The sequence below is a fragment of the Macaca mulatta genome, chromosome 4, assembly GCF_049350105.2.
Source record: "Macaca mulatta isolate MMU2019108-1 chromosome 4, T2T-MMU8v2.0, whole genome shotgun sequence".
Classification (NCBI taxonomy): Eukaryota; Metazoa; Chordata; class Mammalia; order Primates; family Cercopithecidae; genus Macaca; species Macaca mulatta.
Window position 1 is genome coordinate 72,597,397 of NC_133409.1, and position 15,338 is coordinate 72,612,734.

Genomic DNA, 15,338 nt, shown 5'->3' on the forward strand with positions numbered 1-15,338 from the left:
TTGAGGGTGGCCAGAAAAACTGACTAAATCATTAAATTCAAGATTTTTCAGTGATCTCCAAATAAGTACTTGTTCAATTTAGGGGGATGTTTATATTCTGCTTAATTCACACACACTGAAAAAGACATGGAGAAAGAAAGATGATCTGGGTTCTCAGATTAAGCTGTAAAGCTATGCAAAAGAAAATGGAGCAGGAAGAGAAAAAAGTGAAAGGAGAAGAAGGAGAAGGAGATGGAAGGGAAGGGAAAGGAAGGGAAAGGGAGGGCAGGAAGGATGGCAAGCAGGTTAGGTTTAATTCCATCACAGCTAATACCATTTTACCCCCAAATTATGCGAGTCATCTTAGATGTAGACTTATTTTATTATATATATATTTAATATATGTTATTGTATATTATATATATTATATATTCCAGCACTTTGGAAGGCCGAAACGGGCAGATCACTTGAACCTAGGAGTTGGAGGCCAGTCTAGGCAACACGGAGAAACACTGATCTACAAAATATACAAAAATTAGCTGAGTGTGGTGGCACACACCTGGGGTCCCAGCTACTCAGGAGGCTCAGGTGAGAGGTTTGCTTACTCTGGGGAGGTGGAGGTTGCAGTGAGCAGAAATCACACCACTGCACCCCAGCTTGGACAACATGGCAAGACTCTGTCTCAAAAAAAAAAAAAAAAAAAAAAAAAAAGAGAAAAGAGAAAAAGAAATATCTGATGTAACAAATACTGGACATCCCAAAAATCTGAGTACTATTTTGGTTTATCTTTTGTATTGTTGTTCAGTCAGTTTCTAGAAATAAAATGCAAAATTTTACCTGGGCATTTGAAATTTACAATATATAGGAGAAATAAAATAATACATTCAGAAGTAATGCCAAAATGCACATTGCTAATTATACTTTAATTTCCTGCATCGAAAGTCACTCTTATAATAATGTAATGAAGTAGGATACGGTTTTTAATGACTTTCACAGCCTGAAAAAAGTCTAATCTTATTATAAGCTATGTTTTAATTTTTATTTTAAAGGACATTCAGATGAGATTGCTACTTAAATTTTTAATAAAACAAAATACTTTAATATGAAATTCATTTCTCAATGTCAAAGTATGTCATTCTAAAGTGCTGTAACTATTATTTAATAGGGTTTTATATAAAGCCCCACACAGGTTCAAAACTAAATTATAATGTTCAGGGAAAGCAAGATGAAATTTTCTATTGGGAAAAACAATGCCTAAAAGTTAGAAGTTATAAGGAGGAAGATTTGAAGGTAGTATAAGGTAGAACTTCTAAATTATTAGAGGAGTCCAACAAATAAATGAGCTCCCATGTGAAATAGCTCTTTGCAATGGGAAGGGCTCAAGCACTGGCTTGTCATATTTAGAAAGTCATGGAAGGCCTCCTAGAATTGATGATCTTGTCCATTTCTCGTTCTATATTTATCATTTTCTACAAAGGATGTGACATTCTGACCTTGAAATCAGATGGACCTGGGTTTTGATCCTGGCAGCACTGTTAACAAGTTGTGTGACATGGAAAACGCAATTTTACCCTTCTCTACTGCCTTCCCCACCTGTGAAATGGGTTTAATAATACCCCAAATAAATATAAGTATGAAGTGAGATAACATATATATAAAAGATGATCTTAACCTTTAAATAACACAGTATCAACAATGATAACGCTTGCATTGTTCGGGAGTGTTTAAGTTTATCCTAATGACTTAAAAGAAGGTGTAGTCAAAGACATGGACTTGCATCAGACAATAAATGAAGAGCTCAGGATAGATCACTGGGAGCTATTCTCCCAGCAGGTGTACCATTGTCCAGTGGTGTCTCCAGGAAGATTTCCTGATTTTATGGAATTTCCTAAGCTAAGTAATGTCAGGTAAAAGGGGAGGGTACTCACAAGGTGTGAACCCTTCAAACACTGGCACCATCTTCTACTCAGCTATCTTATATGACTCTGTTGGTTAGCAAACAGATAAGGAGTGGTAAGCAATATATATTTGTCTTATTTACAAATGCATTAGCTTTAGTCAAAGCTCACTAGGTATATAGAGTTAAGAATTACACAGAACTTCATGTTGGATGGACCTCCTCTCAAGAGTAAGGTTCTACAAAAAAGCTTCCTGCCTTTATCCCACATTATTTGTGCAGGATATTGGCAGAAAAAGAGTTTAATAGTACCCCAGCTAGGCACAAAGGGAAAGAGTATTCCATTTCCGTAGATGACCTAACAGTACTTAGTTCTTTATCCTTGTTTCATCATATTTTTACTGGTGGAGAGTGTCTAGGTTTTTCGTGTCTTGAACAAAGAATTGGACAAAACGCATAAACAAAGCAACGAAGGAATTAAGAGATTTATTGAAAATAAAAGTACACTCCACAGTGTGGGAGCAGGCCCAAGCATAGGGGCTCGAGGGCCCCATTAGAAAATTTTTCAGAGTTTACCCTCTAGAGGATTCCTTTGGTTACTTGGGTACGCCTTATGTGAATGAAGAGGATGAAGTAAAGCTGCAAAGTCATTTACTTGGCCTACGCTCTATGGAGAGGATATTTCCTGTCATTGCTGAGGTGTGAATTGACTTTATGCTCCCTGCCTCCAGACCCTATTTTCCTGCCTCATCTCCCGTGAGAAATGTGATCCCTATAAATCGTTATGGGAGGCAGAGGAACCAGTTATCTTTCTTCTGTAACTGCTTCATGCTGGCATGGGGCATAGTCCCTACCTGTCAGGGATCATGGACCTCTTGCCCTGCTCTGTCTAGTGGAGGCAGGGTGGCTTCTTGATGGCCAGGGTGGTGCTTTCACCTGGAACTGGCTGAAACCTTTGTTGCTTGATCATCTGAAGCTTGATGGTCTCTGAGAGAAAATGAATTTAGTTAAAAGATTTAGGCCAGGCGCGGTGGCTCACGCCTGTAATCCCAGCACTTTGGGAGGCCAAGGCAGGTGGATCATGAGGGCAAGGGATTGAGACTATCCTGGCCAACATGGTGAAATGTTGTCTCTACTAAAAAAAAAAAAAAAAAAAAAAAAAAAAAAAAAAAAAAATTAGCTGGGTGTGGTGGCATGTGCCTGTAATCCTGGCTACTCAGGAGACTGAGGTAGAAGAATCACTTGAACCTGGGAGGTGGCGGTTTCAGTGAGCCGAGATCATGTCACTGCACTCCAGCCTGATGACAGAGTGAGACTCTGTCTCAAACAAACAAACAAACAAAAAAGTTTTAATGGGAACTTCAGGGGATGGATTACTATGCTGTTAAGAATATTTGTTATAGAGATTTGCAGGAGAAAAACAAAACCTGGTTTGTGGTGTGTTCTAGAAACTATGTATTTCCTTAAAGTCTTAGCACAAGTGACTCCATTTTGGTTTGGTTTGTTGGGGCCTAGGGCATGAGCTCAGTCCAAAACAGTGGCCTCCCAGAATTTCCTTTAAAAAACTTCCCCCTTTATGGTTCGGTTCTCACTCAGCTGAGAGTGTGACCACACTTAGGGCCGTAGTGCCACTCTCAGTTACCATCATTTTGGGTTTCTGGTCTCAGCGCATCATTTATAGGTTACAGTGTCCTCATGGTTGTACACTTCTTTCAGTTCCTGTCATTCCAGTTGAAGAGAAACCATATGACATTCTAGAGATGGCTGCATGCAAGCACTTACAACCTTTGAGAGAATCCAGCGCACTAGAGATACTATTATTCTGACTATTGGGAGGATAATACCAAGAGTTCGTAGTATGTTCCTTACCCAAGGTCCCCATAAAACAAACCTCCTAAAATCAAATAGATCAAAGAATGACTTAACTAAGCAGTTTCTTCATTAATCTGCTACAATTGAATTTCTGTAACACCCGATGTTTTTTCCATAGGCCGTGAGTGCCAGCAGTGGCACAAATACTTCTCTGCTCAGTCAATTCTAATAACTTTCACAAGAAAATTTAAAGTTGTTTTGCCCTTTACAGTGGAATTTGCTATGGAGCCTATCATGAGGAATACATTCCTAACCATTGTTTCTTTTCATTTAAACTGTGGATAAAGAATCTAACAAACGATGCCCTTTTAGAAGAGTGAAGGCCTCCTGGCAAAGTTCCCTTTAACCCATGATATGGTTAAGAGGAGGGAACTAGTGTTTTGTTTCTGAGTGATCATCAGACAACGTACGTACCATTAAAGTTTCTTACCAACATTGGGCCTTCCTCTTTTATTTATCAAAATATAAGATTATCCATGAATAAGGCCAGTTGCAAACTTTTTCACAAATAAAAGCATACCCCATAATAGCACATAGCTGACATCTTTTCCATTTTTATTGTTCACAGAGGCATAAGTAAGAAAAAATATTCACAGATAAGAGTTTCGTGATAGTAGAAGCCTTAATCTGTGAACTTGGGAGAAGCTGTTCACATCAAGGATGCCTTTCTCCTCTGGGGAGAAACTTCCCTGATTAGTTTCACCTTAAGTGTTCCAGTGGGTACATAATTTCAAGAGTGTGGAGGGACCCTTCTCAATTATGAGATTATGAACCCACAGTTCAAGGTGCCAAAGTTTTGCTGTAGTGTGGATGGCAAGGACAGTCTTTGATATTCTCAGAAGATTCAAACCACAAAAAGCTTTCTTTACCTGGTGAAAATTCATTGTAGCATAATCATTTACTATTATAACATCAGCCCTCTTGCATGGAAAAGAGAAAACATGCATTGAAGAAAACGATGGAACAAAATCCCTTCATAAAATGTTTAAATGGCCCACCAGGCGACCAAATGTACCTGAAGCAAGTTTTCAGCGGATTGATTCTGTGAACTTTAAGCTGTGATATTCTTTATTCTTATTAATACATTTTGCATTAAATTCTCTTATCTGAAATTAATATGGCTATACAAGTTCATCTTCGGTCACTATTTGCTTTGTGTATTCTTTCACACTTCATGTAAAATCTCTTTTTACATGAAAAAAAATCTTTTTTTCTGACTTTGTTTTCTTGAAAGCAGAACATGGTTGACTTTTTAATATAAGCCATCAGATTTCCATATTTGAATCACTGGGTTTAAACTGTTTATATTTATTAACGTAACTGAGGTATATGAATTTGTATAACCCTAATTTGTGTTCATATTTAGCATACATTTCATTTTGTTTGATTTTCCCTGGTCATTTTTAAGCTGAAGATTCGAAGTATCCTTTAATCTCCTTTCCTTCTGTATTTTGGAAGTAATATAATTAGTTTCTATGGCTTTCATGATTATCCTCATGACTCTAATATAGATAGATTCATTTATAGGTAGAGATATAAATATCTATTTTTTAAGTAAAATCTAAAATTAATTGAAATCTCTGTCCTCTTCCTAATCAAAGCAGGGACATTATTATCTGGCTTAAACACACTCAGAACTGCATTCCTACATCTTTACTAGTATCTAAATTTTTAATTAATGTTATTTTTAGCACAAAACAAATTTTTGCTTTTATTCATCGAGTTAACTAGAATTACCAAAAAAAAAAAAAAAAAAGTCACGCTTTGTATTTGATTTATATTATCTTCTACATACAACTCCTTTTTTACTTTGGGTTTATCTCTTGCTATAATACCTCTTTGGGTGGAATTTTTAGTAAGCTTGCACAGATGGTAAGTTTTCTGCTTTTTTTTATGTCTATAAGTTCTGTTTATTTGACCTTGTTTTGACACTAATTCTAACACAAACTGGATGTCCTGCGATTTAACCCAATTCTGATGCTAACTATCCAGAGTTAGAACAGATCCTAGAGGTAAAGGGAAGACCCACCTCAGATGCCAGTTGCAGCTCCTGGGGAGTTTCCACACCTCTGACCAGCTATAAATTCAGGGGGTCTCATGACCTCCTCAGAATTGTTAATTATCTTAAAGGACTTCTAGCATTCACTGCTCTATACTTACAATTCCAGTTTTATCATAAAGAATATGAATCAGGAACTGCCAAATGGAGAGCTCCCATGACCTCTCCCCATGGAGTCAGGGTGTTCTCCCTCCCAGCACATCCATGTATTCACCAACCCCGAAGCTCTTTGAGCTTTGTGTATCCAGAGTGTGAGGTCTTGGTCTTATGAAATCATTGGTCACATAATTGAGCTCAGTCTCCAGACCTTCTCTGCTGTGGGGTGAGGCTGAAACTTCCCACCCTCTAATCACATACTAGGTCTTTCTGGAGTGCTTGGCCCCTTTCTTGAAACTATAAAAGGGCGCACTACTTGTCACCTGGTTAGTATAAACTCAGGTGTGCTGGAAAGAGGTTCTTATGAATAAGTCATAAAAGATACTCCAACACTCAAGAAATGCCAAGGGTTTTTGAAGGTCTTTGTCAGAAACTGGGATTAAAAACCAGAACATATTCTTTATTTTACCACAGACCTCATTTTTCAATTATAGTTTAGCTATATATAGAACTCGAGTTTGACCCGCATTTTCCTTCAGAACTTCAAGGTATTAAATGATTTTCTTCTAGCAACTTTTGCTGCTATTGCAAAATCACCACTCAGTTTAATTGTTATCCCATCATGTGAATAAGTCCCATATGTAAATAAGTCTTCTTTCTGGTAGTTTCAATAATGTTATTTAACAAAAAGTTATATGTTGTGCTAGGCACTATTCTAAGCATTTTGCAAATGCTAATTTTTTTTAGTCCTCATGAGAATTCTATCAGTAGGTACTCTTCTGGTCCCCTATTTTTCAGATGAGTGAACTGAGCTACAGAGATGTTAAGTAACTTTCCAAATAAGCCATAGTGCAATGGTATTTGAGCCTATGTAGTCTGGCTCCAGAATCCATGCAAATTACACTTACTTTCTATTCATACACACATTGTGTTTTTATCAGTCACCACCTTAATTTTTTTTGGTACAAGAACAAGACAGATAAATACATATTAATATGCCCTGATATAACTATCTTCTAGCAGGAAATAAAACATTCCATGGCATTAAGCAAAACCTCACTATGCTTTCATAATATGCTTGCTTTCTGATTGCCAGTCTAGTTTATTACTCATATTTTGGCAGTTATTAGTCTCCAATAAATCAAAAATATTGCCCTTTGTCTGCCCGGTTAAGCTATCAGTCAAACCACTATCAGCATACATTAGGGAAAATATCAATTTACAGTAAAGGCACATCTCATTTTATGTAAATGAAGGTAAAACTGGAGTATGTCCTAATATACCTAAAATTGTAAATGTAAGTATTTTAATGTGAAATTAGTTTTCATCAATTGAATGAACCTATTTAATGAGCTTTCAATATCGAAACTGTCCCCACAGAGTCAATAAGAATTACATGCTGGGTTCTGGACAGAAATACAGTTATAGTTAAGCATTAATTAGGTTGTACCTTAGCCCACGTCCTTGCAGCTGCTTACTAACCAAAAGTCACACACTCTAGGTACTGAACATTTGCATCCCCATTGTTTCTATAGATAGAACCTCTGATGTTATAATCATAAGGCTTTTGTTGAAGTATTGCTTAAGATGTTTTTCAGATCCTAAGTTTCAGCGGAATAGCTGATACCAACAAGATACCCTCACAGAGGAATTTAACCAGTTTCTTCATCTCCTTACTCTATGATTTCAACCCTGTACTCTTCCAACAATAAATGATCCCCACACCTCAGCCCACTACTCATCCAAACCCCATAAAATCTCTATCCTCAAACTCCTCGGAAAGGTGGATTTGAGGTTTCCTACCATCTCCTCATTTGGCTGCCTTAGGATTAAACCTCTTTGCTACAAGTGTCTTGGTGTATTGACTTTCCATGCACCGGACAATGAACCTGGTGCATTTACAGTATGAGAATTGCCAAAGTCAACTCATCTGATACATTTTGGTAGGTTGTCAACATAGTGTAATTCAATGAATTCAAGTGAATTTCCTACTAACACTGACTGAAAATGCTCACAAAGAAAACAAATCAGTTTTAACTTTTTTTAAAATAAAAGGCACCATTATTTTAGTATCTACCGTCATTATCATGAACCTTTTTTGTATATCTACTATGGAAAAGCTTTTGCAAGTTCCTAAAGCAGTCAACTGTTTTGAGAATTGTGTTCCATAAATAGTTAAGTTTTTTGAAGGTACGACACATATGTGCACAAAAGTGACCACAAAAAGTACTACAGGCAGTAAGGATTTTAGACTTCAGAAAAATTTTACTAAGGTGAGTTGCAATAACTAGGAAGGTTTTAATAAGACAATACAGTTAAGCTGTTCTTTGAAGTGATTAGATAAAAGGAGAAAAATACATGAGGCACTGTTTCAAGTGGGATAAGTTAAAAAGATGGTAATGTATAGAAGGCAATAGAAAATCTGCTAGACTAGGAGTATACAGTTTTTTGGAAGAATAACATAGCAGTGGATCACGTAGATGGAAATAATTCAAGCTATAGTTTGAAGTTCAGGAGGAAGCCTGGATTTATTTTCTTGAAGTACTATGGAGCCTTTAAAGGTGGAGGAAATGCTAATCAGGATGAGAAAATATGCTAGGAAGCTCTATCTGTTCAGAAGGAGAAAGCAAATTAGAATCAGACAAGATTGTAAGTCAGAAAGTCCAACAAGCAAGAGCCCAAATTGTTAAGATTGTGGTAATAACAGGGATATTCAGGGTCAGAGGGATGCAATATGCAGTCCTGTGAACACCCTCTTATCTTAATCTAACGGGCATTCATTCAAGCAACATGTGCTAAGTCCCAGGCATTATTCTGAATCCTAATTACATATATGAGTAAAGCATAAACACTCACTGTAGCTGACTCTTTCCACTTCAACATGGAAGCTTTCCACCAAAATCCTTTTCTCTCTCGTCATGATCATCAAATCTCCTACACCCCAACCAAACAATTCAATCAAGAGGTTTGTTTTTTTTTTCCTTTAAATTTTGAAATGTTTGTGATATCTTTATTTGTTTTTCAGGTGGTCAATCAAAATTTTATTTCTCTGCTTTATAATCCTTGTCCTCTATGAAATCGCCTGAAATCCCTGGAAGATTTTCTTCATTTAGTTCTAACAAGAGATTTTCAAATTTTCTGTCACCAAGGTCTTATGTGACACTTTGCTTCATCCTTAGAATTGGAAGAATTAATATATGCTACAGGAAATGAAAAATAAAAAATTTAAACCTCCCACTGATGGGCTTGTGATGCCTGAAAATAAAATTGTTCAGTGACCACTAGGGGAAACAAAGATGAAAAATCAGAGACAGTAAAATAAGAAAGCACAAATTTAGAAAAAAAAAATCCTAATGTAAACCCTAAGAAGTTGTGGTCTAATTTTACCTTTAGCATTTCAAAAATGTTGCACACTGAACCTGGGATTTCAGTAGCTTTTACTTAATTTATTTCCACAATCTTCTCTTATGCTGAGCATATCTTTATTTTTATAACTCACTGTGACCTGCCAACATATACTCACACAAATCCATAAGACGCATGGAAAGAAGAGGAAAGAGTTAATCAGATTCCAGATGTTTCAAAACCACCTGTCCTTTGGCATTGTTGACTCTAGATCATGAATGGCTATGACATTTCCATTACACCTAGGAAAAGAAGCACAAAAGAGACTCAGGTGGGACTCAGGTGGGACTCAGGTGGGGCTCGGGTGCAATGAAGCACTGCTTACGTAAACGGGTTGGGTTTAGAGAAAAGGAAAAGTAAAGAATAAAAAAGTGAGAAAGGCCAGGGGAGTGTGTGCATCTAAATCTTACAGCCACCTGTTTCAAATAATATCTTTTTAACATCTCTACCAACTTTCTGATAGGTAATACGATTGATAAGAAATTAAATGAAAACACTGAAGAAAAGCTAAAGCTAAATTAAGAATAGCCTATTTTAGAATGACAAATTGTGCCAAAATACGGATGTGCAGCAAGACAGCATGTCATACTAAGAAATACTCGAATGAGATTTCACAAAGACGGAAATGTTTCAGGAGGAGAAAAGGTAAGACACTGAAGTGTGCTGTGAAGAATAAAGGAGCTTCAATGTGCAGGAAGAGGAGACAGGAGTCTGTGCACTGTGACAGACAGCGCAGAGGAACCATTGTCAGCAGGCTTCAGTAACCAAAAGGAAGCCTTGAAGCAAAGATTGTGTTGCACTGAAACTCAACTTGTGGAGCATTCAGCAGAGAAAATCTCAGGGCAATTTGGGGCAGTTATTCATAATTTGTTCAAATGAGTACGTCAGTACACATATTGTTAGATACCGGTGCATATAATTACTCAAAACATGAATTTCCATGCAATTGCCAATTGTTCCAAGATACTCTTGCTGGTTATCTGAAGGACCTCAGCTGTTGGAGTCTGGCCCGGCATATGTATGCAAATAAAGTAGAAAATTAAAGTCATTATGTGAAAAATTCAACAGAAACAGAATCACCTGAGGCATGCAGAATACTAAGGTCATCCTATGACATGAATTTCCCTTTCATTTCATCTGCGTTCACCAAGGACTCAAAAAAACAACCAGCACTAGGGTTTGGGATGTCTGGCTAGTAGTCCTGTTTTGTAGGGTATACCAACTCCAATAGAGGTGGCAATTTTCTTCCTTCCCATCCTAGCGGCAACATATTGATCATCAAGGAGGCCCAAAGGACAGGGATTAGCTTTAGATTTCTCACACCTTTACAAAGGAAATGTAAGCCTAAATAAAATGTATTTGAGACTAGGCAGTAGATTGCTGGTGCATGTGGATTTTGAGAAGTTAGTACTGTACGTATACACAGAAATTTCTGTGGAATAAAGAAACTAGGGACTAACTATGGAAAAAAAAATGTTCCAGACTTTCCAATACAAAAGTACATTTTTTGTTAATAGTATAAGTTACTTGACTGTGAAGTTATTTCCACCTATTTTCTTGAAGCAATACTGAATGTCTCTCTTACTACCAAATGTCTCCTTTAGTAACTTAGTTGTGATGATTTAAACTTCTAATAATATCCCTTTGGCTTAAACCAGTGGTTCGCAATGCTTGGTCTTGACACCAACATCATCGACATCACCTGGGAACCTGTTAGAAATGCATATTTTCAGATCCCACTCGAGGCCTACTGAATCAGAAACTCCAGGATTAGGACCCAACAAATTGTGTTGTATTCCCGTCAGATGATTCTGACACATATTCAACATTGAGAACCATCAGCTTAACCCATTAACAATTTCAGTTAATTGTAAATCACTTATCTGAAAAAAGTAACTCATTAAGCAATTATAACCCACTTAAACATACATGAAGTTATCATTTTAAGAGAATCAAGCCCAAGAATAAAACCTGACTCCGCTGATGAAAAGGATAAATTAGGAAGGTCTCCTGGTACCAAGAAAAATGGACAGATGGTGCCAGAATGATACTCCTACGGAAGATCAAGGGAATTCAGGAGGCTTTAGGCTGGAAGTAACCATCAAAGGAAATGAAAAAGGATTGACAAGGCATGACACATTAACTCTTCCCATAGGATAAACTTTTCAATAACCTGTCATTGGAAGTACTGTGCTAGTCCCCAAACAAAATAAACAACATAATTGATAGCCAGTCTACAAACATATTTATACATTTGTAAATCTGTGTATGTATGCGTGTTCATATTTTTTAAGTGGTGACTATTACAAAAGACTTTGCTAAGAATTGTACATGTATTATTCCACTTAATCATAATAACCTTATTTGAAAGGACCATTAATAATCCTGTTTTTACATATGAGGAAATTTAGGTTTAGCACAGAAATTTTGCTCATGTCCATGTTAGAAATTTCAGAGAAAATGAAATCTGTCTAGCACTAAGTTCAGCCTTTAATGAATAAGCCAAAGGCAAAGGATAGATGATGACAGATGGGTGATGGGTGGAGATATAGATATAGATATAGATAGATATAAATATGGAATGAGAGAGCGATAGAGAAAGAGATTGATCAGTTGATCAAGGTGTATTAATAACTCTGTTTTCTGTAAAAGCTACATACTCCTTAAAATAGTAGATTATTCTCAATTTTGACAGGATACTGTTTTGTGTGTATGGGCAAAATCAGTTATTCCTCATTAGAATTTAGCTTTCATAAACCCTTAAAGAATAGATGCCATCTAGTAAAAATCAGTTTCTCTCTCTCATGGTCCTTTCTTTCTCTCTATTTTCTCTCTCCAGATTTATTATCCCTTTAGCTCTATCCTCAAAGCCATCATCATAGCTCAGCTGTCTAATATTTCTTCTTGATTTATTGCTCCCATTTAATCCAGTCTATACCCAAATGCCATATTAAGCTTCTTTTATTTATTTATTTATTTTTTTGGAGACAGAGTCTCAATCTTGTCCCCCAGGCTGGAGTGCAATGGTGCGATCTCATCTCACTGCAACCTCTGCCTCCCAGGATCAAGCGATTCTCCTGTCTGAGCCTCCCAAGTAGCTGGGATTACAGGCACATGCTGCCACGCAAGGCAAATTTTTTGTATTTTTAGTAGAAATGGGGTTTCACCATGTTGCCCAGGCTGGTCTTGAACTCCTGAGGTCAGGCAATCCATCTGCCTCGGCCTCCCAAAGTGCTAGGATTACAGGCATGAGCCACCGTGCCAGGCTTAGTCTTCTTAAATAAAACTCAGCTGTTAACACATCCTTTCTTTGCACAGTAAGGCTCATATTTTCTTCCATATATAACTAATGAAATAGACAAGAAGCCCTCACCTTTGTAATCAAGTCCTCCAAGATTGTTCCTAACATGCCTTTCTAGGTGTATTTTCTCTGTTCCTTTGCATAGGCTTAGGCTAAAAAAATCACTTAGTTATATACAATATCTGCAACCTGCCGTGTGTTTTACTATCTCTATGTCTAACCTTCTACAGTTCCCTCCAAATACAATGTCTCCTACTTCTAAATCTACTTGCTAAAATAATTCAATATTTAACTAAATTTTTACTCCTTTAATCAACTAAAATTTTAACTCCTTGAAAATTCCTCTTACCTTCCCCTAGTTGTGATCCCTTTCTGACAACTGTGGCCATGTGTTTCCACATTTTCCATGGCATTTAGCACTTGTTCCCTTAATAAATGACAGCTGCTTAAGGACATAAGTGAAGGCAACATTAGAGGAAGTTTCACTAGTCATATCAATGTACATTTTGAGTTTTGCCAAATTCTAGCTGAGTGATCCTAGGCAAGTCATTTAACCCAGCTCTCCACTGACTCTCTTAGAAAATTATGATAATAATGCATTTTCACAGGGTTGTTATAGCAATTAAATGAGGTAATATGTACCTCTTAATATTCAACCACTAAAAACTATTATTCAAATGTATTGTTTTCATCCAAGATTGATACTATTACTAATTATTATTGCTTCCTTATGGTTACTAGCATTATCCTTTGGAGTAGTCAGTCATTATACATTAGTTGGATAAAATTAATAATTATTATAATTCCTTCTTAAGATTCTAAAGTAATATGTTTTGTACACATCAGCATATTAGTACACAAAGAATGCTGTCTTTCAAACTTCTCTCTTCTTGAGGCTCTGAATGCAGATTCAAATTTAGTCCGATACTGCACAAAACATGTTAGAATTGTTCTTTTGGAATTACTGTTAGGGTAAGTTTATACATCACACAAGACATACTCTCTCGTTATAGTTATATCACCTTTTGACATAAAACGTTCCCCAGATAGATGCCCAATCTTACAAAAGTTAGCTCTGAATAATTTGCAATTGTTGGCAAAAATCAAGTATAAACTCAAAGAGAGATTTCCTACACTAGATATGGCTAAAATAATGTTATATTGGTTATATTAAGATATATTAATACCTGGGCTGCACCTAAAACATCATAACTATGATCAAATTTGCACGTATGAAGGAAGTGACAACTGTGCTGTGACTACCACCTGATTGATGGTAACTGTAAGTAGCCATCAATTTTAAATCACAAGCTGATTTCAAAGACGTCTTTAAAAATGAAAAAAATGTGACTGAGAATAAGTAAAATGCAATAATGGCAACCTCTAATACCTGTTAGGGATCCTACTTCACAAAGTAAAAATTTACAAAGTAAAAAGTTCTTATTTGTTCCATAAATTTCTTTCTTAACTTTTGAGTTAATTTTTGTATGTAGTGCAAAGAATGGATTGAGTATTTTTTGTTTGGTTTTGTTTGGGGGCACTTTTTTCCACACATGGATATTCAGCTGTTTAAAAAGCAGTTTTTGAAAACACTGTCCCTACTCTACTGAATTGTGGAAAGGCAAAGTTGTCTTTGCAACTTTGTTGAAAAGCAATTGACCATACACACACACACACAATTGTCTATACACACACACACACGTCTTTTTCTAAACTGACTATTCTGTTCCATTAATCTACTTTATCTTGATGCAAATACCATGCTGTTTTGGTGACTATAGCTTTATAATAAGCCTTGAAGTCAGGTAGTGTTAGCCCTCTAACTTTCTTCTTTTTGAAAATTCTTTTGGCTATTCAATATTCATTGCATTTATATGAGTCAAATATACCAACAAAAATCTACTATATATATTTTTGGAATCGTGTTGCTGTGTAAGTCAAGAAATGGATAAATACAATTTTCAGATACATAATCATGGTATATCTGTTTAGTTAGGTCTTCTTCAATTTCTCTCAGTAATGTTTTTTAGTTTCATACACAGGTCTTACACAACTCATAGTGTATTTAGTCATAAGTATCTCACAATTCATTTTTTTCTTTTTTGTCTGTTTATTTTTGTTTTGTTTTTCAGATGGGGTTCCGTCTATGTTGCCCAAGCTAATCTCAAACCTGAGTTCAGATGGTCCTCCTGCCTCAGCCTCCCAAGTAGCTGGGGCAACAGGTACACACCACAGTGCCCGACACACAGTTTTTTGTAGTATTGCAAATAGTATTTTTTTAAATGGCAATTCCTGAATGTTTGTGCTAATATTCTAAATTACAATCAATTCTGTATAATTGATATTATATCCTGCAACCATACTAAACTCATTTATTCATTCCAATAGTTTTTTGCACATGCCATACAATTTTCTATGGAGATAATTACATCATTTGCAAATGAAGACAACTGTACTGTTTCTCCAATGTAGACTTTTTAAAAAATGTTTTCTTGCCTTATTGAACATGTTATAACCTGCAGAAAAGGTTGAATAGAAGTTGTTATGGCAGATTTTTTGCCTTGTTTCTGATCTTACTGGGAAGCACTCTGTCTTCCACAATTAAGAATAATGTTAGCTGCAGGGTTTTTTTTGTATGCCTTTTATTGAAATAAAACAGCCTGATTATCTTTTAAGATGGCTAAAAGTTCTTATCAAGAATAGTTGATGAAGTTTGCCTAATGCTTTAT

General features: G+C 36.2%; 1 long non-coding RNA gene across 1 annotated transcript in view; it reads left to right on the top strand.

The window, feature by feature from the left end:
- The first annotated feature begins 322 nt into the window (after window positions 1-322).
- The window catches only part of LOC144340723 (uncharacterized), a 33,474-nt gene continuing 18,458 nt past the window's right edge, over window positions 323-15,338 (top strand). The window contains exons 1-2 of the long non-coding RNA XR_013417006.1: window positions 323-567; window positions 14,742-14,831. This is a non-coding gene — a long non-coding RNA (uncharacterized LOC144340723). The remainder of the gene's footprint in view (window positions 568-14,741; window positions 14,832-15,338) is intronic.